General features: G+C 27.7%; 1 long non-coding RNA gene across 1 annotated transcript; it reads left to right on the top strand.

The window, feature by feature from the left end:
* Positions 1 to 6603: 6603 nt before the first annotated feature.
* On the top strand, positions 6604 to 9596 carry LOC132918293 (uncharacterized). Its single transcript, XR_009660437.1, has 4 exons — positions 6604 to 6689; positions 7423 to 7616; positions 7696 to 7884; positions 9327 to 9596. It is a non-coding gene; the product is annotated as an uncharacterized LOC132918293 (long non-coding RNA).
* The last annotated feature ends 1230 nt before the right edge of the window (positions 9597 to 10826 follow it).

Raw genomic sequence — 10826 nt, 5'->3', positions numbered from 1 at the left:
GCGCGTGCAGCTGCGGCGGCGGCGGTACCGGCCGGGCCAGCAGATGATTTCGGTTCGGCGTCCGGCGACGGAACCCGAACCTAGCCGACGACCGCGTGTCCGCCCGGCCGACAAGTATGGGCAGGTAGGAGCCACGACAGGTATGGGCAGGTAGTCTCACCGAAAATATTATTACAATAATAATAATAATACCGACACTAATCGAATAAATTACACGATCGGATCTCCACTCCCCACCTGCACCCAGCCCAGACACGAAACACGATCCACATAATATTACACGCTATTCGGAGCCTACAAAAACTCTGTGTGGCATGCAGTACTACACAGTCCGATAGAATATTGTACTTGTAAATTATGGGTGGGAAGGCTGCAGATAGGTACGATCTTACCGTGAGGTATGGAGAACTTATTGAACTTTGTTAGCGACTAGCGAGTAAAACGTTTTGACATTTTAATAAAGCTTGAGAACAATGAAGAAACCACCTCGTCAGACAGTCCATTACGACAACTTGGATTTCAGATTTGATTTCGACGTTTAAAGTTATCGTCTATCTACTATATAATAAATGATAATATATATTATATAGGTATAAGTAGTACCATAGATTAAATATATGTGTATAATTATAATCATAAATCTATGGTAGTACGATGTTTTAAGTTTAACCAAATATAACAATATTATTACGCAGTCATATATAATATAATAATTTATATGAATATGAATGACATTTAAGTATTATATATTTTATAAATTAAGTTCAAAACAATATTTGTAAACAAATTAAACGTCATCGTAATTTTTTACTATAATTAATATCACTATTCACTTATATATAGCATTATAGACCCAAATTCGCAAGAATGCTTAATGATAGGTACATAAATCTTTTTAATATACTATTTGCATTTATGTAAAGTTGTTTCATTTTAACTGTAAACCCTAAGATTGATATAAGCTTGTTTAAACTAAATAGGTAATAAATATTATCATCTTACTACACCATTGCCACTCAATCTATATTTAAGAACCTATAGGTGATCAATTTAAATTTTAAGAAAAACAAAAATCAATTATCTGCATAAGTACCAGCATTTTCTGTAGTAGCACGCGATGACACGAGTCAATCGCAACAAAATCAATTATATTTCTCAATTATTATAAGTATCTAACATAATTATATAACACACGTAAATTATAACTTATAAGCCCAATGGTTTCTCAATTAATTACCAGTGATTTGAAAAATTCTAAGTCTATACATTATGATATTCTAAAGAATATCGGTTTTTATTTAATTTACAGACCTACAATACTGACAGGTGGCGTAATTGTTAATGCTTAATTACAATAATAATTTGAAAAACGTTAATTAATATGTGAAGTTTGTTGTTTCTGATGAATCGGTAAACATTTTTTTTTATATCATAAAGCTTTAAACCAAATGTAGGTTATTTTATTTAGTAAAATTGAACAAAAATCAATTGAGTAATATAATAAGTTGTTTTATAGTGAAATTATTGGACGATAATAAGTTTTGAAACAACTATTTGGCAATTTATAACAATGCGGACATACGGATCATAAACAAGTAATCCATCGACGATCGACATCACTGCTTCGGTTACACCCAATTGCTGGAATCTGCGTAGACTTATATATTTGTATGGTTATATTATGTATGGATGGTGTTTCAACAAAATATAAAAACCGAATTAATCGGATTCTTAATAATGGACGACGGGAAATTGGAAACATCAAAAAGAACACATCGATTATTCAATACGCGTATGGCAGCAACCGGTATACGAACTGTTTAAACAATAAGCTCTAGTTTAAATAGTATAAAATACCTATGCAATTTTAGTAAATTTATCATTTAACAATCCAATATTATACATGCGATAAAATGTATAAAAAGTATAAAAATAATTTGTAACCATGATTATTTATGACTAACTTTCGAAAACGAATTATTATAAATATACGACTTCATTGTAAAACAGTTATTATAAACTATGATCACTGTAAAAATACATTAAATGCAAAAATCTTTTTTTAGATTTTACATCATTTCTTAGAACCAGTCTTAGTAAAACCACTGCAGGCCATCATAAATTATTTACAATCCACGACTTAATAGATACATTAATACTTTAATTTTACGCAAATTAAATTTAACCGGTGGATATAGTTACTACCAAATGTTTAAAGTATACAAAAAAAAAAAAAATGCACCGTATTAACAGTCGATATAAATTTAGAATATTTTATATACTTTTATAGCACTTCAAGCATCATCGATTTATGTAACAAATCTCTTATGTATATTCTATATTTTTTTATTCATGCAAGAGATAAATATAATGTACTCGACCCACCTTTATGTTTAATATGTATATGTTTAAAAAAACTTCATACAATATGTTGTTAGCATTACTTATGGTTATGATATGTTAACTATAAACATTTCTTAATGCAGCTGAAAAATACGTTTATTGTAGCATTACTAATTATTTATATGATAATAACTATTCGATAGTAATAAACCAATAAAGTAATAACTAATAACTAATTAAATTACGATCAACCTTGTAATTTTTCTATAGCAGGGTGGTCTAAATAATTTTTGAATAAAGTGTATAGTGTTAGTGTACCTATAATCTATATACTTTGTTATTAAACTGTATATTATTTTAATATCATGAATAAGTAAAAAAAGTTAGGCATGAACAGACGTCTAAAATTAAAAAATCTACTTGAAAGTTTCTCGCAATAAATTATTTTAAATTATTATAAAGTATTATAATAATATTTCAAAAAAACCATCGCGTAGAGTTCACGGTGAGAAACTGAGAACTTAAATGCAATGGACCACCCTACGCGAAATCGAGTGTATTATTGTATTTAGCATAAACCCAATAGGATTAATATACTATGTAGGTATACGTATATAGATATCATGATAAAAAATATTATTATAGTGCGACATTCATACAAATGTATAAACGGTAAAAAGCTATTAAAAAAAAAAAACTCGATGGCTGATAAGATAGCAATTATAGGTATTATATCATACAAATGATAAAAACGTCATAATTTTAAATAATAGTACATTGTTTTTTTCTCACAAGACTGTAAAGCGCCTATTGTTTTACAATGATTTTTTTTTTTACAGATTGAAATCACTAGAAACATAATTTAATATAGCTGGTAACCTGCACGCGTGCTATGTTATTCACTACTTTGAAAAATCATATTATGTCTAAATTAACTGCGTGCATAGATAGGTATTCAATTTACTTGGGAACCTATTCTGCGATCACGGGAAAGATAGTATAAGCTCGATATGGTTGACTTCTGAGTTCTGCCTCATAATACCAATTATTTATTCTGCAATCGGCAGCATACGATGTGATACGTAGGAGTTATTTTTTAGATCTATAAATCGAAAATATAACATTAATATTTGTATGTAAAAAACCATAGTTAATATTTTAATAATAATGTCAGTTGTTGACAGATACCAGAAAATACATACAGTATACAAAGTACAACAATCATTGGCGTGCGCATGATGAGATTTATGATATAACAACTATAGATGTTACAAAAGAACAAATTATAAATTGAAATTAAAATTTCCTTAGAAAAAGATGATAGATTCATAACAGAAAGCATCCAGAACTATTGTAGGCATACCCTGAAATTCATGTCATTGTCTAACGTGATAATAATATCACTTTTAATAAACCACATGTAAATAATATTTTTTATTCCCATAAACTTTGTGTGATATTAGCTACTGTATTACTATTTATCTGTTATAAGGTTATAAGTTTATAACATAATTTTTATATGGATAATTTATAATCACTTAATAATGTATGATAAATTACTGAAATTTGAACTTAATTATTCTTATTAATCAGTTTTACAGTGATGTGCCCAAGAATTTTCACCGGGAGGGGATGTTATCTTATAAGTAATCATACACTTCAGTGAATTTCTGGGGTAGAACCAAATACGTAAATAGCAGGTCTTTAGGAGTTAAATTGTTAGTATAGTTTATATTTTATAACCATGGACTAAGATATAAGTTATAAATACATCATATTCTGTGCTTATAAGTTATAACTATGTTACATGATGTAGATGGGTAAATTTTGTATCTTAGTCTATGCTAATGCGCTGTGTATAATATAAACGTTAATAAGGTGCGTTTATTAATCGATTATTTTCCCTGCACCGTCAGACAGTCGTAATCTAGCCGCCATGTTCAATGTCCTGGACTAATGTGATATATATTTTACAAACATTTGTTTGCATTTAATGTGATTTTGATTCTACGGGAAAAGGAGTGTAAGGTGAATTTGAAAACGATGTTTACATGCATGTTCAAGCAAATAAGTAAATGACGTACTTTATATTCACACAAAAAAATTTCGAATAAATTAATTTTAAAAATCAATAGAGGCCTGGACGTTTCCGTGTATTTTAAATTTTGTGTCATTTTACGAGGAGAGGATTGTCATACGAATTTCAAAATTAAGCTTGCATCCTCACGAACTTGTAGTATATTCGTATTTTTTTATTTTTTGAAAAAGTTAATTTTTACTAGGCCCAAAGATACGTATTCTTATCACTCCATGTAATTTTGGTTTTGCGGGGAAGAAGGTATACTAAGTTACAATTTTATTATAAAAGGGATAGGTTACCTAAAAAATAAAATTACAATGATATAATTTAATTCCTAACTTTTCTCACAGTGAACACGCCACTGTAGTTACCTATATGCTAAACGTAATACATAAATAGCTATAATGGACAATGATTATTGGTCGTTTATAAATATTTATAATTGTAATAAATCTACAATTTAACTTAAATAATTATAATTTACTACTCACAATGAAACTTTTATAATAATTATTTTAACATTTTTAACTAATTTTAAGATAATATTTATAGACATTTAAAACTCGTATTTTTTAGATTTAATTTTGTATAAATGTCAAAATGTCTCGGTTTAAAAGTTTTAAAATACTTTACAAGGTTCCTCGTATGTTAATCATTTAGTAATTTAGAAATATCTTAAAATCAAGGACACAATTTTTTCGTTTTTGGTGTTCAAATTTTGACAAAGTTCATATTTAAATAAACTATAATGATTGTTCCACTTACGAATTATTATACCTTAAGTAATTTAAATAATATTATTAACCGTGAACTTGAAACTTTTCTCTAGGACGTACATATACCTATTATTATTATGGATACACGAAAAATATATATTCAAAATATTCTGACTAATTGTACGCTATTTATACCACAAACTTACTCGCACCATTCTATGATTTAGTAGAAATTTATTTATACCTAAGTATTATAATTTATAATCAATGCTTATAAGTTAATAACAATATATATAGGTATATATAATATATATATATTAAGTGATAATATAATTATAATAACTACAAATTATATAAAATTATACAATGTTCTCAGTAAAATTAGTACTATACTATCTAATCTTACCTTAATTACTAAAAATAAACTACCAATAATAATATTATAAGCAGCAAATTATAAATTATTCTTAGAAGTATACATAGTGAACACCGTCTCCGCTCAGAATCGTTTTTGTATACGATGATTTATCATATTGAATTTAAATTAAATACAATATTCATTACAGTGACCTTTAGGCTACGATACAACCTACGTACTCGATACCGTGGAACACTCTAAACCTACCATAAATCATATTATGATACAGCAGAACGTCTTGCCCGGTTTTTCGACATTGCGATTGCTGACAACTCGGTTGGTAATTTTTTTTTATCGATACTTTTGTTATAATACGTTTATTTAATATAGTCGAATAGGGTCAATAATTTCAATGGTATAGGTATTATACACATAGTTCATCACACAATATAATTGCGATAGTACTTATCGTACGATACTATCAGAAGAAGAAGGCTAAACCAGTTTGGGACAACAAGAGATAGAAAATACCGAAAACCTCATCAATAATTCTTTTGGAGACAATGATGACGTAATATCCGGGGATAAAAATGATTGTGAATCATCAAAGACAACATTTACAGCAGCGTACGCGTATCGCGTATGATATAATAAACAAGGTGGTTATTTTATCAAAGAACACACTCAACATTTCAAAAACCATTTTTTTTTAAATTCTTATATAAAATTGTAGGTCGTCTGAAAACGACATTTTTAAATGTTATTACTGTTATTTTTAATCGTCAATATTTTTGAAATTTCATACTTTTAAAAAACACATTTTTAGTTTCATACCTATTCCGAAGCAGAATATTATTCGGAGTATTTTTAAAGCGTCAAAGTCCATTAGATCGAGTTAAATTGTAAAGTTTAGATGAGCGGAATAATGAACCAACATATTGCGGGGTACATCTAATAAAAAAAAAAAAGATGATACCGATAAAAAATAATAAAAAATGTTATTTGCGTATTAAATTAAACTAAAGAAATTTTTATAACTTTTAAAAAAATTGATGTTCTCCGATAAAAGAATCACCCGGTATGGCAGTATATGCATATTATACATAAACATGATCGAAAAAATACGTGAGAGTATCATTGTATAGCATTTTGGATTAAACGCCTTGTACGTTTACGAACAGAGCACAGTCTGGTACGTATTATATACTCCTTATCCACTTTATCGTACAAGTTCTTCGTTTTATTTTTTTTCCGTCTTACCATCTGCAGTAGGTACTTCCAAAATTTCAAATTGTGTACGAAAAAACACCAACCACCGCCTTTTTCTGTCTCGTGTCGGGTTCAATATTCTATAATAATTCAATTTATTATACTATTATTTAAATAATAATTATACTGTAATAATATCTCGAAACGCAATTTTATACGGTATAAATTACCATAATTTAAATATTGAAAACTATTCGGATATTTAATAATATTATAATGTACGAAAATGTTGATTTTTTTCCCCGAATAGAATAAATCGACATAATTAATAAAACCTACGTACCTAAATTTATTTATGAGATCATACGCGTGTCTTGTAAACATTTGTGTGTTATATAATATTTTTTGTGTCGCATAAATATGAAATTAATTGTGTGTTGTGCTCTGTGCACCTATTGACTTATCATAAATTATATAGATGTCATATTTACGCGGTATTGAAAATGATACTTCGTTCGCGTACGTATACCTGATAGAGAACGCGCTAGTTTAGATTAAAATGAATAATAATTATTACGATAATAATATTTTATGCGTGTAATGTATTTACACTTAGGCGTATTTCATGAATAATAGTATTTAGTGTCGCTTATTAATAAAAATTGTTATATTTTGTCACATTATATTAATAATATTATTATTATTATTAACTGCAGTGACCAGTGTTTAAACGGAATATTATTGTGAAGTTCAACGACCCAATTGTGAATAATAATATGAACATATACGGTCGGGGCGGTCGTCTATAGTTAGATATTATTTTGGCTGTATTTGTGCTTAAAATGCTGAGCAAATAAAATTCACGATTTTGAAAACTGATAACGTAATACGACACGAATAGGTTGTTACAGTAAGTTGTTACTCGTTATATTATTATAATTTAGAACACTATATAATACGATATTATTTTTGTTGAATACTTGAATTAGAAATAATGCTACATTTCGTGACTGTCATAACTCGAGGACTTTGCATCAAGGATATCCCCTCGTGATAGCTAGCACTTATAATAATATTTATGTTCAATATTATTGTTATGTCTCGAGGACAAAATCAAACTTCAACGCGTCGTATACTAATATATTATGTACGCGCGTCTTGCGCTATTAATTCAAACTGTAAGTTATTTTATGATAAAATATTAAAGTAATAATAATTAATAATTATAAAAATGTAATTCGTGGGGGACAAACACGAAATGTTAAGAAGTTGATTGCGCATATACTCGTGCTAAACCACTTTGACCAAGCTTGACTTATCTACATATAATTGGCTTTTTTTAAAGATTACTTTAATGATTACGTGACTAAAAATGGTTTATCACATTGTGAGTTATTTAATGAACTCGATAAAAACAAATACTCTCCACTTAATCGCCTTGTTAATAAATAATGGGCAATTTAATTATAATAAAGTTTTTATAACTTATAAATATTATAATTTATAATCTTTGTCCTATTTAGGCATATAAATTGTATAGGTATAATATAAATAATACATATTTCGGACTGTATGTCTGTATAATATTATAGGTATCATAATTACTATTTTTATTTAGATTTATATTGGTTTTATGTAGGTACTCACAACTATTTAGTTCAAAAGCATAATAATATATAAATGCATAAAATGCACCATTATTGTATAATACCCAAATTAATTTTACTAGCGGTAACAAAATCTAAATCTAATTACATTACAAAATATACAGAGTGATTCGGTTAGTATGCTTAACCTAATTTTTCATTTAATAATGAATTTATCCACTTTTAAGGATTCATTATTTTTCGTTAATAGATTTTAATAATTCAGAAACTACTAATATAAATACATCAACATTTTCTGCTTATATCGATTTACAGAAAAAATGCTAATTTGGTTATCATTTGAAAAAAAATTGTTTCGTAGTTACATGGCACTGATTAAATTTTTTTAAATATGAGTAAAAAGTATTTTAAAATATGATGGTTTCTAAGTAAATTTACTGGGATACCGCTACTGGGCGATTTCCGCACCCACACCCACGTATCTATATCACATTTAATCATTGTACATATTATATTTGTTTTATACAATTTGTAAATTAATAATATATTTTAAATAATATAGAGTACATTTAAAACTCTAGTCAGAATTTGAATAAATTAAATAAAGATAAATAATTGGGAGTGAGCATATTTGGCGAATTACTCTGTATGACTGTATATTTGAACTACAAACTAATAAGATATTATTTAATATTACAATCAACCTTTGGTCGTGATTAAGCACTTAATAAATTATTATGTTTTGTGAAATTCTTTTAATTTTAATTTTGATGAATTGCAAACTACTTTAAAATATTATTTCAATTGCTGAGAATGAAGGGTAACAAACCGATATCGGAGGAGGTGTGATTTGAATTATTGTAGCCAAGACCTATGCCTAACTGTGATAAAATTCAAATAACTAACCAATAAAACATATATATGCAGTATCACACGTCCGACGAAAGCATAGTAGATTTACCTGACATTAAATGTGTAATATGTACTAACACCGATTTGGTACCTTCATTTAGTACATCTCCATGACCGACTCTATACACGTGTTCATCGTCCATCCAGAGCACGTCAAATGCTTGGAGTCGCAAAGTCCACATGGATGCCGTCAGGTCGATGTAAGATAACTATCAAAAGTCGTCGGTCTGCTGATCATCATTCAACATCCTCACACTCTCGTTCTTCTACGTGATGTACTTTCTGTTGAACTTCTTATACTTTGTATTTAACTGCATTCCATAGTCCGTCATACAGCGGTCACGGGAGTTAATTTCAATCACCTTCACCAAACAAAATAAAAATAAAAATGCCTTGTAAAGTGTTAGCATTTTTTCTATAGTATTTTATTTATAATTATAATAGTTTAAGGCATAGAAGAAGTTTTATTTTTTAATTAAAATAGATAGTTCCTGATTTGAACAATATATATTATCTAAATAACAGTTTAGTGATATGTAATAACAATGTTCATAGTTATAATAATTATATCGTATGGTAATATTTAATATTTCAATCAGTTAAAATATTAATATATTATACAATATTATTATTTTAATACAATATTTTGTATACAATATCCTATTGGTTAAATTATTTAAAAATGTAAAAATATTTTCCCTAATAAACTACTTAACACCCGTATTACTCGATTAATAACGGTTTGAGTACCCAAAATCCAACGCCATAATTATATCATCATAATATACAATATTGTCATTCTGGCAGATCGTCATCATCATTCATCAACAATATTAATAAAAATAACACTAGTTTGGTCATTATAAAATGCAATTAGTACATAATATTTTATTTTATATTCGACTGTATAATAATAAAATAAAAGAATTCAGTTTGGACTTGTGCGTACTGCGTAGTATTTTTACACGTATTTTGTACACAATGAATGTTGTATTTAAGGGGTTTTAGTCAAGCAATCTACATACATTAATGATTTATTTTGTATTGTAAAACGTCGGCAAAAACACGGCGAAAATATTAACTACCTATGAAAAATATAAACATGTCAACAGCGGACAATGATAGACATTCATATTGTGCAAAAAATTCACATGATTTGCATAATTAATTTATCGCAGACCAAAACATCACATTCTGGACGAGCTGCTATTTTGACAACCGTTCTATGTATTATTATGTTTTGTTTTTGAGTGGGCATATTGGAATTTCGTATAAAAAACTAGCAACGTAATTATTAAAATATAATATTGTATTCGTTATCATCTGCAAATATAGTCAAACGTAATTGTTAGTATTATGTGAAAGATACGAAATCCTATCAAAAATTTTTACGCATTTGAATTTCAGACTATATTGGAATATAGTGAATATACACATAATTTAACAACTCAAACACAAAATAAAGAAACTCCCATCAATATTAAAAAAAAAAACCATTACATAAGCCTAATATAAATTATTATGTTCTAAACTTATAGGGTTAAAGAGATTTATTTAAAAGCAACAATAGTGTTGGAAAATGTGCATGAAAAATAGAAAAT

Source organism: Rhopalosiphum padi, chromosome 1 (genome assembly GCF_020882245.1).
Source record: "Rhopalosiphum padi isolate XX-2018 chromosome 1, ASM2088224v1, whole genome shotgun sequence".
In the NCBI taxonomy this organism is placed as follows: Eukaryota; Metazoa; Arthropoda; class Insecta; order Hemiptera; family Aphididae; genus Rhopalosiphum; species Rhopalosiphum padi.
This window is presented reverse-complemented; position numbering and strand designations above follow the sequence as displayed.